The sequence below is a fragment of the Streptopelia decaocto genome (assembly GCF_964273445.1).
Source record: "Streptopelia decaocto genome assembly, chromosome: 7".
In the NCBI taxonomy this organism is placed as follows: domain Eukaryota; kingdom Metazoa; phylum Chordata; class Aves; order Columbiformes; family Columbidae; genus Streptopelia; species Streptopelia decaocto.
Window position 1 is genome coordinate 5781192 of NC_138661.1, and position 14378 is coordinate 5795569.

General features: G+C 48.7%; 1 protein-coding gene across 2 annotated transcripts in view; it reads left to right on the plus strand.

Annotated features, from left to right (window-relative positions):
• The window catches only part of DAAM1 (dishevelled associated activator of morphogenesis 1), a 96960-nt gene that overhangs the window by 12691 nt on the left and 69891 nt on the right, over window positions 1-14378 (plus strand). For both annotated transcript variants that reach the window (XR_014184728.1, XM_082059554.1), the window contains exon 2: window positions 5488-5585. The gene's annotated coding sequence lies outside the window, so the exon portion shown is untranslated. The remainder of the gene's footprint in view (window positions 1-5487; window positions 5586-14378) is intronic.

The following is a 14378-nucleotide window of genomic DNA, read 5'->3' on the forward strand; positions in this document are numbered from 1 at the left end:
TTCACCATCAGGGTGAATTTCTGAGACAGAGCCACCCGAAAGCGCTTGGTCCCAGCAGCCAGGAGCGTAAGGACCTGTGCAAAGCATATGTGCCAGCTCGCTCTCCCTCTTGCCCAGGCTGGGAAGGGCTGACAGGGTTTCCGGCCTCCCCAGCTCTGAGCTCTGGGTTCTTTGGGGTTATTTCTTGTGCCCCTGAGAGCTGTGAGCAGTGGTTGGTGCCCTTTGTTTTCACCACCCTCTCTGCAAAACTGTCGGATGCCCCCCCATGCTGTGCACAGCATGTCTGCTGCAAGGGGACATTTGCAAATGCTGCAGTGATACAAATCCATTGATTTTTAATTTTTTTTTGTAATTCTCACTGTGTAAAGGAGCAGTTTTCTCTCCAAATAGCAGAATTTGGGCAGGTGGTCCATCCAGGGTGGTGGTTCTTGGTCCCCAAGGCAGGAGAATGCTGGAACCAGAAGGATGCTGCCGAGCCCTGGGGCTGGGAGGAGGGACGGTGTCACACCAGGGATGCGAAACCCATTAGCATTTTATTCCACCAAGCCAATGCACGTGGGAATGGCAACCCCTTGATGGCGAGTTAAGTGAATAGATGTGACGAGACATGTTTGTTTATCAAAATACTAATCGGTGCCTGGGGGGAGGCGGGAAAGGGTGTGTTTTGGGGAACGGGTGAGGCAGCGTGGTGGGGCGTGGGTGACTGCAAGCGATGGGGACCGCAAACACAGCTGTGTGTGCCTGCGCGCCCTGATAACGTGAACTCATCGCTGCTGGGAGTCCCTGCCTCAGATTGCTGCCAAAGATGTGGTACCCTTTATTAATCTACAGAGATAATTGTAGTATTAATGTTACCAGCGGGGGAGTTTGCATGAAGCAGAGGAGTTCCTAGAAGACCTCTGCAGGTACCGTCCTGGAGGCGTTGAACATGACTTGGTGTTTTCGCTGATGGTTTTTAAAAGTTGGTCTCAAATTAGCACCGATTTTTAAAAACTAAGAGATGATCTGAAGGCGGGGATGCAAGGAAGTGATCCCAGAAGGTGATTTGGAGGTGTGGAAAGCAATTTGAGCCGTGATCAGCTGCACCTGTTCCTGCAAAAGGCATTTTGGAGCGGGGCCACTGCCGAGCCCGCGGTGGAAGGGCAGCGCCTGGCCCTGCCCTCGGCGCTGGTGGGGCTGGTTTGACTGATGAGGGTATGAGGAAGTGTCGCACGTGCACAGAAGCTGGATAAATGCTTTGTTCTGGGGAAACGTGAGCATTCCTCTCGCCTTTTCATCAAAAAGCTGAAAAACGTAAGCGCGTATTGCTTTGTCAGGGGGATGGTGGTGAGCATCCAGCAGCTCTTCAGCCTAGCAAGCAACCCGTGTCTGTAAGCCAAAGCTGAATGAGTGCTGTCCAGAATAAGGCACAGGTGCAGCCATAAATTTATTTATTTTTCATAGCGTCATAGACTAGTTTGGATTGGAAGGGACCTTCACAGCTCATCCAGTGCCACCCCTGCCATGAGCAGGGACATCTTCACCAGCTCAGGTTGCTCAGAGCCCCGTCCAGCCTGGCCTGGGATGTCTCCAGGGATGGTTCATCCACCACCTCTCTGGCCAACCTGGGCCAGGCTCTCACCAACCTCCGGGTCAAAAATGTCTTCCTTATGTTTAATCTGAATCTCTTCTCTTTTATTTTAAAACCATTACCCTGCCTTTAACCAATGGAACAAATGCTTGCAGAGAACAGCCTTGACCTCATCTCGATGTCCTGGGTCCAGACTTCTGGTGCCTCCAGGAGGGAGCCTGAGTTTGACAAAAGTGCATTCAGCCCCTGGTATTGCGAGAAGTGGTTCAGACAAACAGGCTGTGATACTTGGGAGTCCCATACTCCAGGAGAAACCACTCTGTCAGAGCAGACACTTCTAATGGAGCTTCATGGAGCCGGAGGAGGATGATGTAGAAGATGGCAGTGTGGATCTGTGCCATGTCTCTCCAGGCAGACAGTCCCAGCTCCCTGCCTGTGGTGGGCAGACCCTGGACAGGTGGCCAGGATGGTGCATGGGGTGCTGTTGGTGGCAAGAACCTCTGTGTCCTACTCTGCCTGGTGGCTGCAGCCCTACACAAGCCAACAAGCAGGTGTGGATGGAGCTTCCATGGGTGCAAAGCGGATATCAAGCAGAATTTTTACCTACTTGCTTGCAAAAATCATCCATCAGATCTGTCTGCCATGGCACAGGGAGGTGGGAACTGGGTGAGATATGGCTCAGATCTCTGTTGGCCTCCTCAGTGTCATCCTCCTCCAGCCCCGTGAAGCCCCATTAGAAGTGTCTGTTCCAAACGAGTGGTTTCTCCTGGAACATGGGACTGAAATGATGTTGCTGCAGCCTCTTGCTGCCGAGGATAGCCCTCATTTTGTCTTGTCCTGTTGATCTGAATGAAGTAATTTATAAGGACATTTTCCATGAATCAATAAATCCATGCTTGCTGCTGTGCCTGGGAGGTTTAATTTGCTCTAGATACTGCACCGAGTATCTCTGTCCTGAATTGCACTGCAAAGTCCTGCTCTTTGGGAGAGGATGGGGATATGACTGGATCCTCCAGGAGAAGGCTGTGGGCAGCTGGTGGTGCCCTGTCCTTCTTGGTTGTACATCTCCCAACGCGGGTTAAAGAGGTTAGGGAGGGTGTAAGTGCAACAGTTTCTCTAGGTATGCATGTGGAGCTTGAGGAATTTGTCCCTTGTGCCAAGCAATTCCTGCTGTTGCAGGGCTCGGGGAAACCAAAGCCAAAAATTGAAGGAGGGGAGGGAGCCTTTGGAAGGAGAGCACGGTGCAGAAATCTCGGTTACAGGTGGGTTTCCCTTGCAGATTTCTGCGTATTGTTTCCTGTTGAGAGGAATTGAAAAATTCCTGTTGTACCACGTCACCTCTCCTTCCAAAACCGGCTTTTGCGAGCCAAGGAGCTCACATCTTTAGAAAGTGATGCACGTGTGTTGAAGAAGCCTGCCATGGGATCTGCCTGGAAAAAGTGTTCAAAACCCCAGCCCTGCTACACACAGAGAAATCAAAGATAACCCTGAGATCCCCAATGCCCAGCTTGTTTCCTTTGTTTTGTCTGAGCACCATGGTCTTGATGGGGCTGGAGCTATGGTCATGGATGGGTTCATCCCCTGTGAGAGGACCTTCCTTTCTGTCCCATGCCATGGGTTTGGGGTGTTTTTTTTTTTGTGCTAAGTGGTAAAAGGCTGTTGCCATGTATGGAAGGTGGTTTCTGACCTGTTCTTGGGGCACAATGGGTGTTTTTGGGACCTCTGAGGTGATGGAGCATGGACTGGGGTGAGCTGTCCCCATGGGCACCCAAAGCCGGTCTGTCCATCCCGCCCCACCTGCCCGGCTGAGCACCCCGAAACCCCCCTGCTTCTCCTCCAGGGTGGCTCCAAGACTGTTTTGCAGCTCTTGGAGGTCAGAGCTTACACTGGGGAATCCTGAAACGTTTCCAGAGCCAAACCCCACCATGGCAAGTGAGTGTGTGCCTGGTCTCTGCTTCTCATTTCTTTCATTGCTTCAGACAGCAGTTGAGCTGCTCACAGGGTTTCAGCAGGGTGTCCCCTCTTTTGTTCCTATATATTAGAAAAGTCTGTGCATATGTTCATATTTAAAAGCAAAAAAGCATGTATTTTAGCATAGCTGTTTGTGAGCTATGCCAATTGAGATTGGTCTGATTGGATGAAGAAGGGATCATAGAATCATAGAAGAGTTTGGCTTGGAAGGGACCTTCAAAGCCCATCCAGTGCCACCCCTGCCATGAGCAGGGACATCTTCACCAGCTCAGGTTGCTCAGAGCCCCGTCCAGCCTGGCCTGGGATGTCTCCAGGGATGGTTCATCCACCACCTCTCTGGCCAACCTGGGCCAGGCTCTCACCACCCTCCAGGTCAAAAATGTCTTCCTCATGTCTAGTCTGGATCTCCCCTCCTTTATTTTAAAACCATCACCCCTTGTCCTATCAAGGGAGGTTGCTCACACCTGTGTGCACACACCTGTTGCACTGCAGCTATGTGATGGTCCTACTGGTCTGGCCATGCTTGTACTTGGAAATAACAAGTAGTGTCAGGGAGTGTTCCCAAACCTGATCAAACCCAGCTACAAAGGCTTCCTCTGATGTGAACAGCCTCTGGAGTAAGTTTTGCAGCACTGGTGACAAGGTCTGGTTGTTGTTATTTGTATCGCAGCCTGGTCCAAACCTTTCCATGTGTGTCCATTGTGCCTTTTCTCTCCCCATTTTCCTGCACACTCGCTGACATGTTGGGATAAAACTGGTGCATCTTGTGGTGGGAGAGCTGGACGTGGGCTTGCTGCTCGCCACGTTGCTGCCCATCCTCTGAACAGCGAACGCAAGGTCAAAGCATCGTGGTGCCAGTGGCAAACTGGAGCAGCCATATAAAGTTGTCATTTGAAATAATTGCCAGGATGTTTTCTCCTCCCTTTCCTTCCTCCCCCATCCCCATGTTCTTCCCCAGCTCCATGTCCTTCCCCACCCACCACCCGGGGGCTGCATGGATCTGTTCAGGATTTATATTAAAAGGGAAATTTTATGTACGTAATTAAAACATCGTATTGCTGGGTAGAAATGGGATTTGGTGCTTACTGCTGTGACTCTTTCTCATGTGTGAGGGTGAACTGATTGATTACTGAGGTTTGAGATTAAATATTCCCCTGAGCTCCGCTGGCATTTAATGTGGTGGGGGAGGGCAGAGAGAAGGAGAGGAGGAAAACGATGGTTTTTCTCCAAGGCAAGGAGAGCAGAGGAATGTTTACTGAGCACATCCCCTTGTCTCACTCTGCTGTAACAGGGGCTCGCGGTGCTGGGGTCATGGACCACGATAAAGCAGGTGCCTTATTCTATATCCGTGATGGTGGGCGAGATGCTGGTGGGCTTTACAGGTTCTTCTTGCCACTGGGGCAAACATCTCATGTTGTCTTGTCCCTGCGGCTCAGCTGCATTCCGGTCCCATCTTGGCTGCCTCAAGCCCTACAGCGGGGTAGACTTGCTGTCCCCTCCTTTCTCCCTAGGAAAACACTTTATTTATTTATTTTCCTTAATTTCTTTTAATCTAGAAAACACTCTATTTTTGGTTTCGATGGGCGGGGAGGAAAAACGCCGACACGCCGCTCCTCAAGCGTGGGGTGGGAGCCGTGTCGGCGTGGGTTGGAGACACCCACTTTCCTTGAAGTCCAATTTTAGCTGAAGGCGACGGGATCCCTCCAGGGTACGGCGGAGGTTTCCTATCAGCCTAGACCTTAAGAGACACGCACGCAAACAAAAACAAGACAGAAGCACTTAGGTTTATTTGGGTGAATTCTTTTAGAAAAGGGTGTGACTGATTTTTTGCGAGCAGCCCCGGCGAGCACCCGCTTTGTTCTGCTGCAGTCGGGTATTTCAGGTCTTCCAAGATTTCATCAGAATAATTAGTTACTGTCTGTTTATACCTTCTGTTTTTGTTGCAGGGTTTCCAAAGGGCGTATTTATCTTCCAGAGCGCTGCCTAAGTGTCGCTTAATCATTAAGCATCTGATTTCCTCCAAGTTATCTGTCATGCTGCTTATGTAAGTAAATAAAGAAAAAAAGAAGAGAGGGTGGGGATTGTGTCGGTGGATTCTGCTTGGGGGGGGTTGTAAGGATTTTTCCTGATTGTCACGGGTTTAATTGTGAATTGCCTTTGGTTCCCAGCCCGTCATGCGGTGATCAGAGGACTGGATTGGTGCTTAATGACCCAGCCAGTTTAATGAGGTTGCTTTCAACCAAACCTTCATGTATACCCCACTAAACTGGCAAAAGCTGTGCTATTCCCTGCCATTTCAGGAGGAAAAAAAAATAAAAAGCTTTACAGAAATAAAGGGCATTTGCTTGTCTGCTTACGCTTCTGACTCCTTAACCTGGTGGTGTCTGTTATAAAAGTCACAGCTCTGTCTGGAGATAAGTTACCACTGTAAGTTTGCCAGGGTTAGAAATCGGGTGCTTTTCAGCCTGTATTTGTGTGTTTGGTTTGGGAAGAGGGACCGGTGATGCACATGTTTGCCATCTCTTTAACACGGGAGATGAGGGCATGGATGTGGTGCTGAGCCCAGCCTGGTTCATGCTCAGTGCCTAAATGAATTTAATGATATTTTCCCTTCAGTATTTACCACTGAGAGCAGCAGAGGGTGGCTGCTGTGCTGGTGGCAGTGTGAGGCTGGACAATTTGCTTTTTTCCCCTTTGTGGCAGAGGTTTGGTGCTGGGATGCTGGCTCGTTGGCTGCCCTGGCCACGTTATTTGTCATGTCAGACGGGGTGCACGCTGCTTCTGTTATGGGTTTAGGTCCTCTTAAATCCAGAAACAGCCATTGCCATCATCTCCTGTGCTCTCCTGTGGGATGGGGACCATAAATCTTCGAGGTGGGTAACTTTGTGTTAGCCCTTCTTGGGGATTGTGGATGCACAGTGGGGCTTTGCTCTCCATCTTCCCTGGGGGAAGCTTGTTAGAGGAAAGGGGCCAGGTCAAGGGCAAGGTCAGACCACCGGGATCTGTGGGGCTTTGGTGGCTTCGAAGACCCAGTGAAACACACTTGCATGGATGTTAAGGTTGAAATCCCTCTCCCCTCTGCATTTGTTGGGGTGAGCAAAGATGAACCACTGTGTTGGGGCACGTCTTGGACTCTGTGCCATGGCAGAGCTGAACCCGAGCAGGTTTCCAATGTCTCATCCACCTCACCCAGCTCCCAAGCAACATTTTTGGAGATGCCGCCAAATCCCCTGTCCCCTCTGGGACTGTCATGGCTGTCACAGCCAGAGACGTGTTGCCAGTGGCCTTTGCTCTTTCTGCTCCGGTGTGCGTGTGGGTGGGAAAAGTCTGATTTGATGGAACTGTTCTTAAGGAAGGCTGTCAACATGATTTTTTCCTTGATGTTTACTCAGCTGGAAAGCTGGTGGAGGTTCAGACGACATTTCCTGAGGTGCTGGGGATGTGTGATGTGCAGTGTGACTGTTGCTCCTGCCCAGCGTGGTCCTTCCAGCCGCAGCAAGGGATGCCGGAGGGGGCAGCGGGTCCCTAATCCCCATCCTCCCAGCGCGTCGCTGCCCGCTTCGCTCAGCCTTTCACAGATCTGCTGGGTTTGAAAGAGGGAGAGATGGGGAGGAGGAGCAGAGCTGCTGGGAGTTGAGGAGGGTGAAAGCACAGAGGGGAAGTAGAGGCAGATGCTGGGAGGAAAAGGAGACGGTGTGGCTATTTGCCCGGTGCTTTAGAAGCTACTTAGTTAAACGAAGCATTCACTGGGGAGCTACATTTGGCTTTTGAATAGTTTTGGAGCATGTGAATGCTCTGTTTTGCTTTCTTCTCCTTTCCATGATGGGAATCGCCTCCTGTCCCCATCTCTGAAGGCCATGTCCCTGTTACAAGTCCACCTTGCAACGTGGAAGGTGCAGCTTGGTGACCAGGTGCTTTAAAAAAGCCCTTCCAATTCTCCCCAAGCTCTTTGTCACTCTGGACCAACCATCCCTTGACTTCTCCCCAGTCTGGCCACTGTGAGCCCTGACCATTGGGAGTGACCACAGGTCCCTTCTCCTGTGTTGCCTGCTGTGTGACAGATTTAGTGCTCATCACGCAGCACCAGCTGCTCTGAGATGGGCTGGTTGGGCTTCCATCACCTCTCTTCGAGCATCCCACTTGAGGCAGACCTGATGCTCCTTTGGCTTTACTATACATTTGCAGGGCTGTGTGTTTCTTCTTTCAACTACCAGAAACACTCCTCCCAGAGACTGGAAACTGATTTTTTACTTGGAATATCTTATTTCCCCGATTGTCCTGTGGCTTTTCTTTGTGCACTTGGGTGCCCTGCCACCTGGTAAAGCAAACTTGTACCGCTTAGTTTTATTTAATTTCTGTAGAAAATGATGGTATTTCAAGCCATTTTGTTTCTTGGGCCACAGAATGACATAACCCTGTGGCAGAGGATGCCAAAGGCAGACCCAGATCCTAAGGATTTGTGTGCAAAGGATGTTTGCTTTCCAATCTCAGTCAAGGATAGAGAATATTCCTCCACACCATAGCCACCCTCAGGGGACAGGCCGTGTTCCCCCATGCAAGCAGACTGTGGCCACCAGGTGCCACTGAGGTCCCCCCAGGGCTGGGGCCAGTTCTCTGCTCTCACCCTCTGCCATGTGCCCACCAGGCACTTCCAGACGTGGCAGGGGAAGGTTTGGGAGGAGCACACCCCATTTTCCTCATAAAACTCCAAACAGGAGGCTTGGCCTGGTTTAGATTTTAAAAATAACTTGCACATTTGGAAGCTAGAGTTTCAGAAGGGCTCCAAATGGGATAATGGCTTTGATCGTGGCAGTCCAAGATCAAGGGAGGGCTTTTTAGGTTTGCTGGATCAGCTGGAAAATATATTGTAGTGTCTAGACTTTATCATCCTTGAGCAAGGGTTTGGTTTTTTGTTTTTCAGCTCTACAACAGGTCTAATCAAAAGCCCACGTCCAATTGATAGGAGGGCTCCTTCGGTAAGGAGTCTGCTCTGGGTTTCGGTTGTGTCCAAAAGTGAGCTGAAAGAGGTGGAGATCAGCTTCGGATTTTGAAGGACCTCAGAGACTCGGCTTTACAGGCGCTGCCATTTGCGATGAGGCCATTGACGTGGGTGGAAGCTGTTGTGTCAGGAGCAGGGTGAGAAGCTGGGGCCGGGGATGGGTTGTGTACCAGCCCCCCGGTCCCCAGAGCCATCGGTCATTGCATCTGAGCCCTGCTGAGTGTGCAATAACTGTAAATGTCCACGTTTGTTGATGTCTGGACAGAACTTCAGCATTTCTTGTGTAAGTGTAGAAAATGTATGTTTTTCTCTCTTTATTTCAAAAACTCACTTATTGAAAGTATTTTTTTTCTATAATTCCAAAGGATTAGAGGCAGATGAGTGAAGTCCTAAGGTACTTAGAATGAACTAAAAAGCCTGCCGTGAAGGTGAGGACATCTGGCCATGTGCATTCACTGATGCTCTGTTCCCAAAAGCCCACATAGAAATCGAGCTCCATCACATTGGAGGATGCCCCATTGAGAAAGCAGAGGTAGTTTTTGTTCAAAACGACGTGTTTTCTGCAGAAGGGTCTTGGGTGTGTTTTGGCAGGTGTGTCGTTGGAAAGGTCATCGCCAACCATCTCCTCAGTGTGTGCTGTGACCTGCTGTGATGCTGCACTCAAATAATGGCACGGGCTGCAACCATAGCCCGAGGCTGTGAAAGCTTCAGCTGGAAGCTTTGGAAAACATTTGGAAATGTTTTGGAAAACATTTGGATCGAGGATGTCATAGCTCTGCGTCTGGTTGTTTTCCTTTGCTTTGTCCTTGAGAGAGGGAACTGCTGTTTTTTTTCGTTCTTTCCATCAATTACTCTTTTAGACATATTTATTTCTAGGGATGAATCAGAGCAAATGCCAGTGTGTAAACAGATTGTGGTGTAAAATGGTTTCAAAATAGGGCTGGAAGGGATCTTGAGAGGTTACCTTGTCCCCAAGGCAGGGTCAGTTGAATCCATGCACTGAACTGCAAGGTGATCGTGTTTACTGGGAGTTGTTTTCTCATGAATTAGCTAAGGAGGAGAGGCAAAAAAATCTGCCAAATAATGCTGTCAGTATGTATGCACAAGGCTCCCTCAATTTATTCAAATAATTTGCTGAGTAAGTGTTGAAAATTGATGCTGGGTTTGTTCCCAGAGCTATTATTCCAAGTAATATTCTAGAGTAACCTTTTCATCCTTGGAATTTGCCAAAACACTGCAGCTTTCATGGATGAGATGCATTTACCCATAGTCTGTATCTGATGTGGAGCCACCCCTGTTTTGCCCCATTTTTGAGACAACCAGACCCCAAGAAGCCTCCCTGGGATGAAAACCAGTTTTTCTTTGTTTCTTGTGAATTAGACGTGACTTTCCATTTCTCCAGGTGGTCTCTGCTTCAAGCTGGAGGGGCAACAGCAGAAAGTCCCCAGCTCGGAGTAATTTGGGATGTTGCAACACCAGCCCCATGGAAATCAACTGCAGCATTGCCCCTTGACATCTGAAAATTTATCTAAAACTGTGAAATCCTGGGCACTGGTGGTAGAGGAAAAGTCTTACTCAAAATCCTTGTCTGCTTTGAGATTGAGAGCTAAGCGATGGCTTTCAGTTAATTTCTCCTCTGTCCCAGCTTTTTGTCTTTAACGATGGATCAAAAAAACTATACACAGGAGCCATAGATTAATCCTGTCACCTTTGAAAGATGCTGCAGAGCTCCAGTGGGTCTTTTTTTCTTGCTTATACCTCCCCATTTGAGTGATGAAAGGTTTTGAAAGAGGTTCACCTGCAATCAGCCGGATGCTGGTTTGCTCTCCATCCAGCGTTGTATTGGTATTAGCATCCACGCAGCCCAGACAGTGACTGGTTTTCCTTCATCTGGTCCTTTCCCTAACCAGTTTACAGTAGGTGACAGCAAAATTCATCCATCTTTGGCCATGTGGCAGGTTTGGCAACCCCCCCCTGGCCCATCTGTACATTTAAAGTCAAGACGGCTGGCATTAGCGTTATTGTTTGGCCAAACGTATGCAGTGCTATCACGGCTTAGATTTGTTACAGATGGGTTTCTGGATATAGACTAAGGCATTCTGCCAGCCAGTTTTGTATCTGTGTAAAAGTGATTGGCATCCCTATAAATAAAGCTGCTGTGAGGTAATAAATCTAAATATACTTATTCATTAAGTTATTTTTACATCTCAAGTGACTTGCTATCCTGGGTTATCATAAGCGAACCATGCTCTTCACATATGTGTTATCCACAGCTCCAGAAATGCAGCTTCTGAGGCTTTGAGATATTTTTTTCCTTTGGAAATAAGTGTGTGTGAACTATCGGTGAGTCCCTGTGCCGCAGTGGGATGAAGGACCCAGTCACTGGGACCTCTTCACAGTCATCAGTGGCAATGACCCTTTCCCAGAGGCTGTTGTAGACAGAGCTCCAGAAGTGGTAGTGGCTGTAGATACGGGAATGTGGACTCTTTATTTTTTGGCTGACAAGTGAGTATGAATTTACTGGAGTATTTAGTCCCCATGGCCAGGTAAATGCTATTTGCATGGCTCCTTTGTTGTTGGGAAGGACTCCTCCACTAACATCTCTATCCATGCCCTTAGGTTGGGAGTCTCACAAAGCATTTCTTCCCTCTGCACCGGGGGCTGGGCTGCATGGGCAAGGGGCTCTTTCCACCTCGTTTAACCATCCCTGCTGTTGTTTCAGCTACAGGAGCAGGACAAAAGTCCCCCAGAGCAGCTCCAGGTGCTGCCGTGGAGGTGCAGAGCTGGAGAGAGAGCCCAACCAGCTGCCCACGCAGAGACATGGGCACTGGTAAATCTGGCTTGTTCTTTGAACAGGCTGATGAAAACACTGCGAGCTGCAACCTCTGATTTCTTTGGGTTTGTTTTCCTTCTCCTTTCAAAGCATTTGAATATTCATTCAGTAAATGCTGAAGCGTAGGGTACATGTGCTTGAGTGGCAGAAAATCAGCCGCCTCGCTTTCCTCAGTAATAACGTGCATCGTGGAAAGCTAACCGATGATTTTAGCTTAATTTCATAAAGAAAGGAAGCTTTAAAGTTAGTCTGTCTATCTACTACTCCTCCCCTGTCACTGGCAATTTATCAAGTCCGTTGGCTGGTTTTGTCCTCTTTTCCAGGTTGATTTTCATGTTAAACATGTGAAGCTGCTGCAAGTTCTGTCAAAATAGGCACCAGGTTAAAAGGGTGTTGTGGAGGTTTTTTATTAAGGGAAGGGATGCGATGAAAACTCAGTCTGCACTAGACACCAGGGACTACACGTAAATGGTATGAACCTCCAAGCCATAAAGAGTGCTTTAGCTGGATTTACCATGTTACGAGACACCGGAGAGCCCATGTTGCACGACTCTGCACAGACACATAGGTGTTGCAGGGGTGATGTTCACCTATGTGAATTCTTTGATGTCTCATGAATTTAAGTTATCACTCTCTTATCACTTTCTACAGCTACCTGAAAAGAGGTTGTAGCATGGAGAGCGTTGGTCTCTTCTCCTAGGTAGCAAGTGATAGGATGTGAGGAAAATGGCCTTAAGTTGTGCCAGGGAAGGTTTAGATTTCTTCACAGAAAGGGTTGTGAAGCACTGGAACAGGCTGCCCAGAGAAGTGGTGCAGTCACCATCCCTGGAGGTGTTTAAAAGACACAAAGATGAGGTTTTTAGGGACATGGTTTAGTGCTTGATTTAGGTTAAGTTATGGTTGGACTTGATGATCTTAAGGGTCTCTTCCAACCAAAATGATTCTATGATTTCAAGTTGATCCTGTAGCCTTAATATAAATGTAGCTTACATTGTTTAGTTTCACAGAGGAAAATCTCTTCTTTTTTAGTGTTGGTATTCCTAGTGCTGCTTACCCCACTGGGTAGCATAGCAGGGTCAATACAGTCTTGTAGGGTCTTCAGAGGCTGGTAGCAACATTTGCATGTCTCGACTCTTTGCTGGAGCGGGTTGCAGGTCTACATGCCATTCGGTGTTGTGGAGGACGAGCTGCTGGGATTTGGCATCCTGAAGGTGGGAGCTGGATGATGGTGTTGAAAACCTCGCTGTCTTCCATCACTGGAAAGCTTGGCATGGCATGTGAGCAGCAGATGGAGAGAAGGACCTGTCAAGCCTTTCTGGTGCACAGTGGCTAAGTTGTAGCTGCATGATGGAGGTGAAAGATTGGCATTTGGGTTGTATCCTGGAGGTGCCAGAGGTGGTATATGGCTTGGTCACACTGTTTGACAAACCTTAGAAGTGAAATGAATCGCCTTGTCTGGTGTAGGTAAGGGCAGAGATGACCTTGGACATCGCATGAGTGTGACTGGTGGCAGCAAACAGGGAGGTGGTGGCTTCCATGGTCCCCATGTCCTGCTGCAGACCCTGATGCAGTAAGGGGGCCCTTTCCTCCCCAAAACCAGCAAACAGCTCCTGGTTGGCACGTGTCACCCAGGCACTGGACGTCCTGATGTACCGAGCATCCATAACGTAGTCTGGAGGTTATGGTGTGACTGGCTGTGCTTGGTGCTGTGCTGCTGGTAGATGGGTCCTATGCGAGTGTGTGAGATCCTTGGATCACCTTATGTCTCACAGAGGGGAAGGGAGAGACCCTGAAAGACCATCCACCTACTTCCCTGCAGGGATCCGATAGGGCGCTAGCAGGACTCAATGCTCATTGTGTTCTTGGTGAGCTGCCAAATGTTTGCATATCTGCTTGGCTTTTACTGCTAGGTGTCAATACTTTTTTTTCCACGCCTGGTTTTTGTTCTCTGCTGTCCACCAGAGTTTGAATTATTTGCAGAGTTGTTTTTTTCCTCTTAGTTTCTTATTTTTTTTTCCTTTCTTTCCCTCCCATTTGGTGCCTTAGTGCAAACACAGCTGAAGTACTGGGAGCCCAAACTAAACCTGTCCATTTACGCATTACCCGATTAGACGCCATGGTAATAAGCATTTGAATCTAAAGCTAGATTAGGCAGGGAGCAGTCTGGGGCTGGATTTGCATAGCACACATTCCTTCTCCATGTGACGTGTTGGTAAATCTACTGAAAGTGAATTTATAAAGCGCCAGCATGCTTCAAGTGCTCCTGTTGATGCCTGGGTTGCTCCCCCCATGAGGCACTTAGCTGGGAAAAAAAATGCCTGCGATTGCCTGTAAGATGCTTTTTCTCCCCTCCTCCTGTGCTCTCACAGCTCATGTTGCAGTTGATGGGGACAGATAGCTCTTACCAGCTCTAAAAACCTGCACTAATGGTGTTGTTCTCTGTAGAAGAGGTTATTTTGGGGTGTTTTCTCTTTCTGTGGCAATTTCCTCCAGTAGGGAAGTGAATCTAGAGTTTTCAGGTACATAAATCCAGTGTGAAGCGTCTTCAAGCTTTAACTGCAATGTTACAGGTCTGGTGCTGGAAAATGCTGCGAAGATTTGTTATCCAAAAGCCATTTAATTTCCTTTCCCTCTGGACAGTCATGAGATTGTGGGTGACCTCAGGGTCGCTCTCTCTTTGAGGTATTGTGTTTTTAGGGCATCCAAACTGCAGGGTTAATCTGGAGCAATGGGCTACCAAGGTTAGAGACGGAGGAAAATGCTTTTAAAGATTGAGTGCAGTGGGGCTGGGCAGCAAACCTTCCGGCTCTGTGTTGTAGGGACAGGTTTGAGATGGAGGTCCTGGGTGCTGGAGCTTCTGGATGTTGAAGCTTCTGGATGTTCTTGTTCTGTTGGAGGTGGGGTTGAGATAGATGTGCTCATGCTAAGAGCTAAGCAGAAAACAACCTTATCCACCCCTTCTCGTGGTGACCTCTGTCTCGTGGTGAAGCATATGGCAATGATAA